The sequence below is a fragment of the Vipera berus genome (assembly GCF_964194415.1).
Source record: "Vipera berus genome assembly, chromosome: 6".
NCBI lineage: Eukaryota > Metazoa > Chordata > Lepidosauria > Squamata > Viperidae > Vipera > Vipera berus.
The window spans coordinates 78135583-78145731 of record NC_138208.1 but is presented as its reverse complement, the minus strand read 5'-3'; positions in this window follow the sequence as shown (position 1 = coordinate 78145731).

The following is a 10149-nucleotide window of genomic DNA, read 5'->3' as shown; positions in this document are numbered from 1 at the left end:
TAGTGTAAGCCGCCCTGAGTCTTCGGAGAAGGGCGGGATATAAATGGGATTAAAATAAAAATAAATAAAAAATCCCCATATCAATTACACATCAGTGGAAAATTAGCAGATAAGTACAGCCAGGAAACATCTATGGCCAATAAGACTTTTACGTAAGACTCATTAAGCCCATTTCTGGATGAGGAGGTTCTTTACATGGTGACTCATGCCACATCCTGCATGTGGGCAAGTGCAATGGGCCTAACCTTGAAGACAACTTAGAAATAGCTATTCCACAATGTGGCATCCCACTGCAAGTTGTACTAGTCACCAGTAGGCTTCCAGACACAAATCAAGTTGTGCTAGTTATCACCTATGAGGCATACAGTTTAACTATTTGAGGGACAGTCTCTTTCTCTCTCCCCCCCCCTCTCGTTGTTCCTACTCATTCAGTAAGATCGGACAAAATTTTGCAATGTCATCTGATGGGAACAAGGAGATGTGCCTTTGCTGTCAGTCTTTACCCTTTAGTGACTTTAGGGCATACTTAAATGAATAGTCCCTAGTCATTTAGCTATGCCTTTAGAAACCAAGCTTTTTCTCCAGGCTCTGAGCTAGAGTAGGATGTTAGTTTTTTAGTGGCTGCTTACTCCACAAGAATGACTTTCTTTTTCTGCTGTTTGATGCTTGAGATACTTGTTTTTATTTGGCATATCCTCGAAAGCCAAGGGGTTGAGCCTTAGAAATATGAAAAAGGTGAAAAATATACAATCACTGTCTTCATCTCCTGGTGGGCTTAGAAAGTCGATGCTTCCAAACTTGGTTCTCCATCAGCAATGAGAATAACAATGCATTACAATTTTAGCATTTAAGAAATATAACAGTATTTAAAGGCAGAGAAGATGCCAGCCACTGCATCAGCCAGTCTACATAGAATACAGGTTTTAATCATATGGTACATTTGGGCATGATATATCCAAAATGTTTTCTGCTATAAGTATCCTAACCTGTCTCTCTCCCATTAAGCAGGATGCGTTCTCAAAATCAATTCATACAGTCTTCCAAAAGGCTAAATACATTCTTTTTAATGTTTACTGCACCTTGTTGTTACATAACTGAAATATTTCATTTTAAAAGTGTTTTGGGATTAGCTACCATAGTTTTAATTGTGCAAATTTATTTAAAGTAACGGACGTGGTGGCTCAGTGGTTTAGGACGCTGAGCTTGTCAATCAGAAGATTGGCAGTTTGGCGGGTCGAATCCCAAGTGCTGCGTAGCAGAGTGAGCACCTGTTACTTGTCCCAGCTTCTGCCAACCTAGCAGTTCGAAAGCACGTAAAAATGCAGGTAGAAAAATAGGGACCACTATGGTGTGAAGGTAACAGCGTTCCGTGCACTTTTGGCATCTAGTCATGCTGGCCACATGACCACGGAGACGTCCTTGGACAAGCGCTGGCTCTTCAGCTTTGAAATGGAGATGAGCACCGGCCCCTAGAGTTGGAAATGACTAGCACACATGTGCAGGGGAGCCTTTACCATAGTTTTAATTGTGCAAATTTATTTAAAGTATTTGTTGCCGCTTTTTAATTTAAAAAAGCATTGAAATGGGATGCAGTAAGTATAAGGTTATCCCAGGGCACGTTTTAGCCACTTCCTCCTCAGCTTGCAAAGTTTCAAGGCCAAAGTAGATTAACCACTAAAACACTGATACACAATCTTACTACTTTTAAATACATTTCAGTTCACTTTTAGAAATTTCTCAAGTAATTTTGTTTTTCTTGAATAGATTACGTTGCTCAAAGGCCATTGTGTAAAGCAGAGGTCCCCAACCTATGGGCTGCGGCCCACTACCGGGCCATGGCCTCTTGGCCACTGGACCACGTGAGTGGCTGGACAGTGCATGCACACGTGCACGCACTCACCCCTTTTGTGCCAGCGCTAGCCAAGCTACGAGCCTTGCGCCAGCACTAGCAGCCCCATTTGCAGAGTGCACGTTTGCGGCTGCTTTCGTGTGCATGTGCACACAGCCATATTAGCATGTACACATGCGTGCATAAAGGTGCCTGCCCCTCCCTTTCCCAACAGGCCACCAATCCAGAAAGGTTGGGGACCCCTGGTGTAAAGGAATAGTTATGACTTTAATCAACAATGTTTAAATGAGGTAAGATGGATTCTGGTATGTTGCTTTCTTTGGATATTTGTATTTGAAATTATTTGCCTTCTGGTAAACACAGAAATCAATTTTCTAAAAAAAAATCCATGTCAACTTAATTTTGTATTAAGCTTTGCTTTATCCGTAAGGGTTGCAAAATGTTGTTTATCAATTTACTGCCATTAAAATAATATGGGGCAGAAACTGGAAAAAGGTTTATCTTCAAGAATGATTTTGGAAGCAAAAGAAGCAAATGGGTATCTTGACAAAATGTACTAAATGCAAAATCTAGTAATCAACATAGAATAAATAGCATACAAATAGTCTAGTTTTATATAGTGGGGCAACTGAAAGCATGCCCAACTAAACAGACTTCATTTAGTTATACACAGAAGTATCTTAAGGTTTTTCCTTCTGTATTTTAGTGTACCGGTATGTATTGTAGATAAGTTATTCTTAAAAAAATAAAAATGAGGGTGAGGAAAGAAAAAACGTTTTGAAATTAAGTCATAACAATTATTTACTAAATTAGAATTTTAAGAACAAACTGAAGGTGTCAGCGTAAATGTGACCATCATCCGACAATTGAGACATAATCTCCAGCTGTTCAAAATAATGCAGAGTGGACTTTAATCAGTTTTCTGGTGAAGTCCAAATGTTTCTCTATTAAAGCTAGCTGCTAATCCAGGACTTGGAGCCTAAGGGATGGTTCTCAAATTTTCCTTTCATAATGGTCACATATGTATACATACATATGTTGGTTAAAATTGTGCTTTTTTCCCCCCTTCCAGAGATTGATTCTCAGAGACTGCCTGGACAAGTACCTGCAGTTATGCAGGAAATACATGAGAATAGCAGTGTAAGTAATCTATTTGAAAAAAGTGTAAAAAACCCCAAGTAATATGTCCATAAGACCCTGGAAAAAAGAAGCTAAAACTTGTGACACCAATAACATAACATGAATACCCTCAAAGTAACTTTTCCCACTGCCTAAAAAATATGGCCCTCAAGTACAAAACAATTGTCCACCCGTTTTAAAGCTAATTGTTTCCTCTCGTGTCCTATTAATCATAGGCCTGATATTAGCTGGACACAGGGCTGAAAGTCTGGCAAGTGTTTTGATCTTAACTAGTAATAGGAAGCATCTAATGGAATGGAGATAACTGCTATAGCGAACATTTCCATATAACATACCTGGCTGGAAAAGCCAATGCAGAAGTTTCTCATTGTTGTCAGCTGCTGTGTGGGTGCAAAGAAAATTCACAGTAAAACCTTTTTGTACTGATTGCATAGATAGGAGAGCAGGCCAGTTATATTCAGGATTCCACTTCAGTCAGTGATCTTCAGCAAGAACAGATCCAGAGTGAATCTAAGCGATCTCTTAGAGCCACGAAGAAGACGCCTTCTAGCAGCAGCTTGTATTAATATCAGTGCGTGGGAAATACATTCATTGGCAAGGCTTCTTTTGAAGCCTTTGGGGGAACTAGTGACTGCTCACACACCACGCAGCCTGCTCTACGCTAATGCAGAGCTGTGGACTGCTCCTGTCCATGTGCCAGGCAGGCCCAGAATTTTTGCACTGGCAAAAAAGATTACAAACTTTTTACAGTCCCTAGATGTGTGGGCTTTACAATGGAGAGGGGAAAAGAAGACAGCTCGTGATTTGCTGGCTGGGCTGCTGAAGAAAGAGGGTGGAGGTGGGGGGCAGAGGCTGCTCCACCCAACAGGAAAGGAATCACTGCCATAGGCAACTTTGCCAAGGCAGATGAATTATTACAGATGTCTTTGATTACTTTACGGTTCTGGCTTTTTAAACTATCACCACTCCTGTTACTTCCTCATTAAGTCTCCCTGAATGGATGCTGGGTGCTGTTTCTCCAGAGTAAAAAAAAATACCTCATGTTTAGGATTAGTTTATCAAATGTGATCCCGAATTCCTGTTGTGGTGATTTTTCTCTCAAAATGTCCCCCTCCTTTTCTTTATTCTGCAGGGAATTTCAAACTCAAAGCACTTTTGTTTTTCTTTAGAAAATGATATAATTATCTATTCATCGTGCAAATCTGCTGGAATTAAAGATTTTTCATATGGCATTTTATAAACAGCTTGCCATAATCACTTAAATAATATATTTTGAAGGACAACCAAAATACTAATTGAAACTAAGACTGTGGTATAGGCTGGGTCAGCTTTGCTATTCTGGCTTCAGTAATTTGTACTGTTTTATCTCCTGGAAAGGGCAAAACTAAAAATTCCCTAAATCAAAAATAGTTCTAATGAGCTATGTCTAATGACAAAAAAAGAATGCCTTCATCAATTGTAGAAAACAGTGCCAATTGCTATCTTGCAATTCCTTACACTGAGTAACATTGATTAACAATGTTTCCAATTTATTCTAAAATTATTAACACCGTTAATAACACATGTGGTAGGACAAGTATCTTATTGCAAGATTTTATCACTCAACTGGCCAAATAAAATTTCTCAATATTACAAATCTGGTAGCTCAATGTTAAGTCACATAGCTTTCTATTTAAAAGAATTCCCAGATTTAATTCTCTCTCCAGGCAAAATTATCTAAACAGATGATTGGAAAGGCTACTGACTGAAAATCTAGAGACAGTGCCATTATCTAGAGATAAAGGCGAGACAAACTATTGTTCTGATTTACATAAAGCTATCTTTTAATGTACCTAGAGATTCTCATGCCCATTCCCCCACACGCACTCAGATACACACAGACCAAATACTATTTTAAGAACATATTTTATACAAAATAACACATTCTTATGGAAATAAAATCTACAGATCTCTAAAGACCAAAACTCTTTCTTTTTTAAAAAAGGAACCTTTAAAAATTATCCAAACACACATTATTAAACTAGCTATTGAGGTAACTGTCACTGCCAGGGAATCAGTAGGCCAAGAGAAAATATAAACAATATAAAAATAAATAGCATTCCCTTTTCCAGTATTGACCAGGAAAGTTCAAACCTAGCTCTTTGCAGCTTCCAAAGAGGAAAGAAGGGGGGGCCCCTGATACTATATAGTCCATGGACAAGGGGATTGACCAGGGCCTTTCAGGAGCAGTGAGGTACCTGAGCTCCAGATGATCAATACAGAGGAAGATGTGGGGACCGTTGCTTTCATCCATGGTGTTAAGTCTCTAAACAATGGGCTGATGGTAACTTCCGCAGCACAAATTCACTCTGTGGTGGGGTGGAAAGTTCACTTCAACACCTTGCTGAGAACTTTTATCCAGCAGATGTCGTTGTGCATAGCCCAGACTATGTCAATCTCTTGCCAGAGTTTGTTAGATATTTTCACAGCTTGATGGTGAGAGGTCTCTTACAATAATGACTCATAGCTCTGTAGACTAAAAATTGAACTGATGTTTCATGGAGACTGGGATTTGATGTGCAAGGCTTCCAAGACCAAAAACATTATCTAGACGCTAGCATTCATAAAAAAGAAACATTCTCTTATCTCTGACTTTAACAGACAAATTACATTCTTTACAATCTTAATTACAATAAAATAGCTTCTTTCTACCCATACAATGTTTGACCCAAGACACAGTATTTTAGGAATGATTATGATTGATAAAACATTGCTAGCTTAAAACCAGAATATTGACATATTTATACAAATATTTTCCAACAACCGGCCTACATTTGTTTTTTCCTCCTAAGTACAAAAACCATTTTTCCTCTTATTTAGGATGGAAAAATTCTCATTCTGCTTAATAAATTTTTTTAGCTGTGAAGTTAAAAATAAACATGGCAATTAACAATGGAACAACTGGATACTTTAAAAATGTAGAAAGCTTGGAGAAAAAAATATTTCTATTTCAGAATTATTATTTCCAGTGAAGTTCAACTAACAACTGCCAAATCTGATTTGTAAACTTAGGAATCTTACAAAATACTTCCTACTTAAATTTTTCAGATACCTAAGTAAACCCGGAGAAAGCAGCATTACTATTGTGCTTTGTTGCTAAGTAATTCTTCTAGGTTGTAGCATCAAACTATTATGAAAAAGCAAAGTACCAGAAGCAAGTGATATGGTGAATTATTATATCTAACTTGCAATTTATACTTCTTGGGGGAATAAATAATTGTCACAGCATTTAGAATCTGATATAATTTAAATGAAGTTGCAAGTTTAGTGAAAAAAATTGTATTTTATGCTCAGATAAGATGATGGTTAAATGTAAAGGTTTAAATAAAGGATATAAAAGTTTTGTCTTATTTTGATGGCATCATTGATCATCTAGAGCAGCCTTCCTCCAAATTAGGACTTTTGGCCGTGCTGACTGAGAAGTTCTTAGAATAGTAGCTCCACAAATCTGGAGAACATCAGTTAGGAAAGGCTGCCTTAGAGGTAAGACTGTTCTCTTCATATCCAGAACTGAATGAATTCTGCACTGTAGGACCTGTCAACTACACCTGGCAGTTCTGTGTTCAAGATAGCTAATTGTTCTGCCTTTTAACAGCTTAACAGCATCTAAATTCTCTTTAAAACTATGACGAAGCACATTGTTGACAGAACCTTTCTTAATAAGAACTCCTCTGACCCAAATTATTATTAGCTGGTTCTAAGATTTTGGCAGGCTTTAGCAGCTAAAGTATGGCTTGTGAAGAGCAGGCTAACCTACGGCTTTTCTTCCAGATTAACAGAAAGGTGAGGAAATTAATTATTCAGATATGCTAGGCTTTCACAGTACCCATCACTGCTTTCAAGCACCTTTGAAGCTCCTAGTGAGTATCGAGATGAAAGTTCTCACCTTCCTCTCACTTGTACTCATTATATTATCCTTATCACTGGCATATGTAGTCATGCGGGCCGGTTACTAAAGTCTCCTTATTGAAATCTTCCATTTTCTAGGTAGAATTTAAATACCTCATTTTAATGTGCTTTTACGTATCTATTCCTACTTGTTCCCAAGAGTGCCTGCCTAGTCTGACATTACAAACTGTCATCTTCTATTACTGCCTCATAATTTCACCACTGCAAATTTAAACATATAGGAAGTTGTGTCCGAATCAGGGAAAATAGTTTAGATTTTCTTTAAAAACTGAACATAGTAGTAAAAGAGAGCATTGAAAAATGCTTTATACAATGCTCACACTTCATTGTGAGGAAAGAAAGTCCAGCTTCCTTAACTCTTATCAAGGCCACTGCAGGGCATAATTTGGTGAAAACTCAGAGAACCCAGAAGTGGGCCTTCTTCCTATTTCCTTCCACCTGTGCTAGACAGAATTTGAATTCAAGCAAAAAACTAACTACATTCTCTGGCTTTTAAGAACTCTTTTCTTAAGACTCTTTACTTAAAATTTATCTGGAAAAAAATGCAGTGGGACTAATTACATAGAACATATTGTAACATTGACTTACACTGAGAAAACCTTTTAGTAAAATGGTATTAAGTCACAATTAGGATCAGAATGATATACTACCAAAGGAATAATCTGTCTATGCATCTATACAACATAATAAACTCTTGTTCTTTGCGAGCCAAAGAATCCTGATTTGGGATCAAAGAAAAGTAAACTACCTTGCCATTATTCTGTTTCATCAAGGTGCAGAATTCAGAAGCTCATTAAATTAACAGCCACTTCTTGATAAAAGAGAACTTTTAACTTGCCATTAAGACAATAATCACACTACTGAATACGAGATATCAGTTGTAGTAAAAGATATATAACTAACAAAATTTAATTACTACTGCTGGTAATTAATACCAAAGGTTCATTTTGAAACTCCAACCATGAGTTAGGAGGAAAAACCCTCAGAATGCTAATATGTAAGTAGTTATTTCGGGGAGCGGAGGCAACACACATTTCAAGTAGTGATTACAGTAGTCAACTTTAACCAACCAACTTTAACTTTTCATTTTGAAAAGCATTATTCTAAATGATCCCACAATCACATTTTCTACCGTACTCTATTCCCAAAGGTTTAGAGAAAAGCAAACGGGATTAAAAACAATATTTCCACATGAAGAGCAAAGAACTTGCACAAGTTCTGGTGAGCAGACACAGGTATGTTGGAGTCACAAGGTTATTGCATTAGATGGCTCTTTTATCACAGCAAGCATAAGGCCTGTACCCATGATCAGACAACCTCTAGCTGTGTTATTCATTGATCTTGACTGTACAAGATAATTTATTATTTGAAAAGCAAACTTTTTTAACGATATAAAACCAAAATCCTAATTCACCGGCTCCCTAACTAAAAATAGCATGCTTACAGATATAACAGATTACACTGTAACCCTAAATGTTTATGGATGGGTGATTTTAAGCTGATTGCAGATAAGCTGATTGCAGAAAGATTTTTCACAATCAAAACTTGCTTCATTGTTTTGAGCAATTGGGTCTTCACTTTCTAAGCATGCCCCATAACCAATTTGTTTCAAAGACTAGAATGCTATGCCTCTGAAATGTGTTTCCAAACTAACGTACTAGAAGAGATGAAATGGAAGAATAGAATGCTTTAGAATGCTTACTAAAGATGAGCTCTTTGAAATCTTACATCCATTTTATATGTTCTTTGCCTACCAGTTTATAAAATTAGGTTGCTCTTCTTAGCTTCTTAGAAATTGGTAAAATAAAAATAATTAAAATAATTTGCATGCAGAAGTCACATGGGATGAATAGGGTATATGTAAGAAAAGATATTTATCTTTCTGTATATGTACCTGTTTTTTTTAAAATATGTTCCTAGGAAAATTACTGCCCCTAACAGATATATTAGCTAATTAGCACACAAGATGCTAACTGTTCTTAACTGCATCAGGTCATCTGAAACGGTTATGACTGTGGATCTGCCTGTTTTTTATTTCGTTTTGGGACTGCAACAGGGATGGGATGCAGAGCACTTTTCTCATTTCTGCATTGCTTTTCATGTTTGGTATAAGGTCACTCCAGGTAAAACTCAGCAGAAAAACCCAAATAAATATTGGATCTTTTCTATTTAGTCACAAACAGTGGGAGGAGTAGGGGCTAAGGGATGAGGACAAGCACTGCCTTCCAAAGTATTCTTATATAAAATCCAATTAAAAATGGAAAAATTATATGTCAATAGAATATTTTAACAGTCTCTGGGAGAAGTGTTTACTTTTTCAGATTCATTGTTAGAGCAAAGCACCATATTAGATCACTCCAAGCAACCATACTGAAATGTAATAATATCACTGTAACAAATTCAAGTATTATCATATAAATTTGCAATGCTACTTTCATTATTTTTGCTTATAGCTTGATATATTTGGCAGATTTTCTATAAACTGTTTGCAAGCAGCTTTGTTCGATTTGTTGGCCACCCAACTCCAATTCACTGGTTGAGGGATTCAGAAACTTATTTGTGAAAATCTGAGCTAATGTAAGCTGTCCTATGATATCTGAAATTATTAAAAGAACTGTGTGAATGTATAGGTGATTTCATCTCTTCTAGCATACATGCTCAATACCCATAAACAGAATCAAATGCTGTCTGTCCCCAAAAGCTTATCTGGATCCCCTTATAAAGCTGAAATTTAAATGGAGGAGCTCTACTTCTGAGTTGCCCTAATCAGAGCATGGGACCAATCACACTCAAATAGTTTAGTATGCATCGTTTCTTGTCTATTACTAATAACACTGGGCCTTACTAAAGATGCTTCTGCAAGATTTCTTCCTATCTTAGGATTTTAGAGACAATGGTTTGGCTAGTTAGTGACATATTGTTGAATCTTGGAAATGATGAAACAAATGCTAAATCTCACATAAAAATCCCAATATTCTGAAAATTCCAGTTCCTTTCTTCTTACAGCAGTACTGCACACAATCCATGGACAGGAGATCTAACACTGTGCTTTCTCCTGAATAAATGTGATCCATTAGTAAGCATGCCTCAGATGCAAACTACCAATAGACAGCACTGTCACATTTTAGAGAGTTTTGCCATTTTCTACATCTACCTTCTTAAAAACAAAAACAAAAATGGTGTGACATGATTGTAAACATCTTCTGATCATC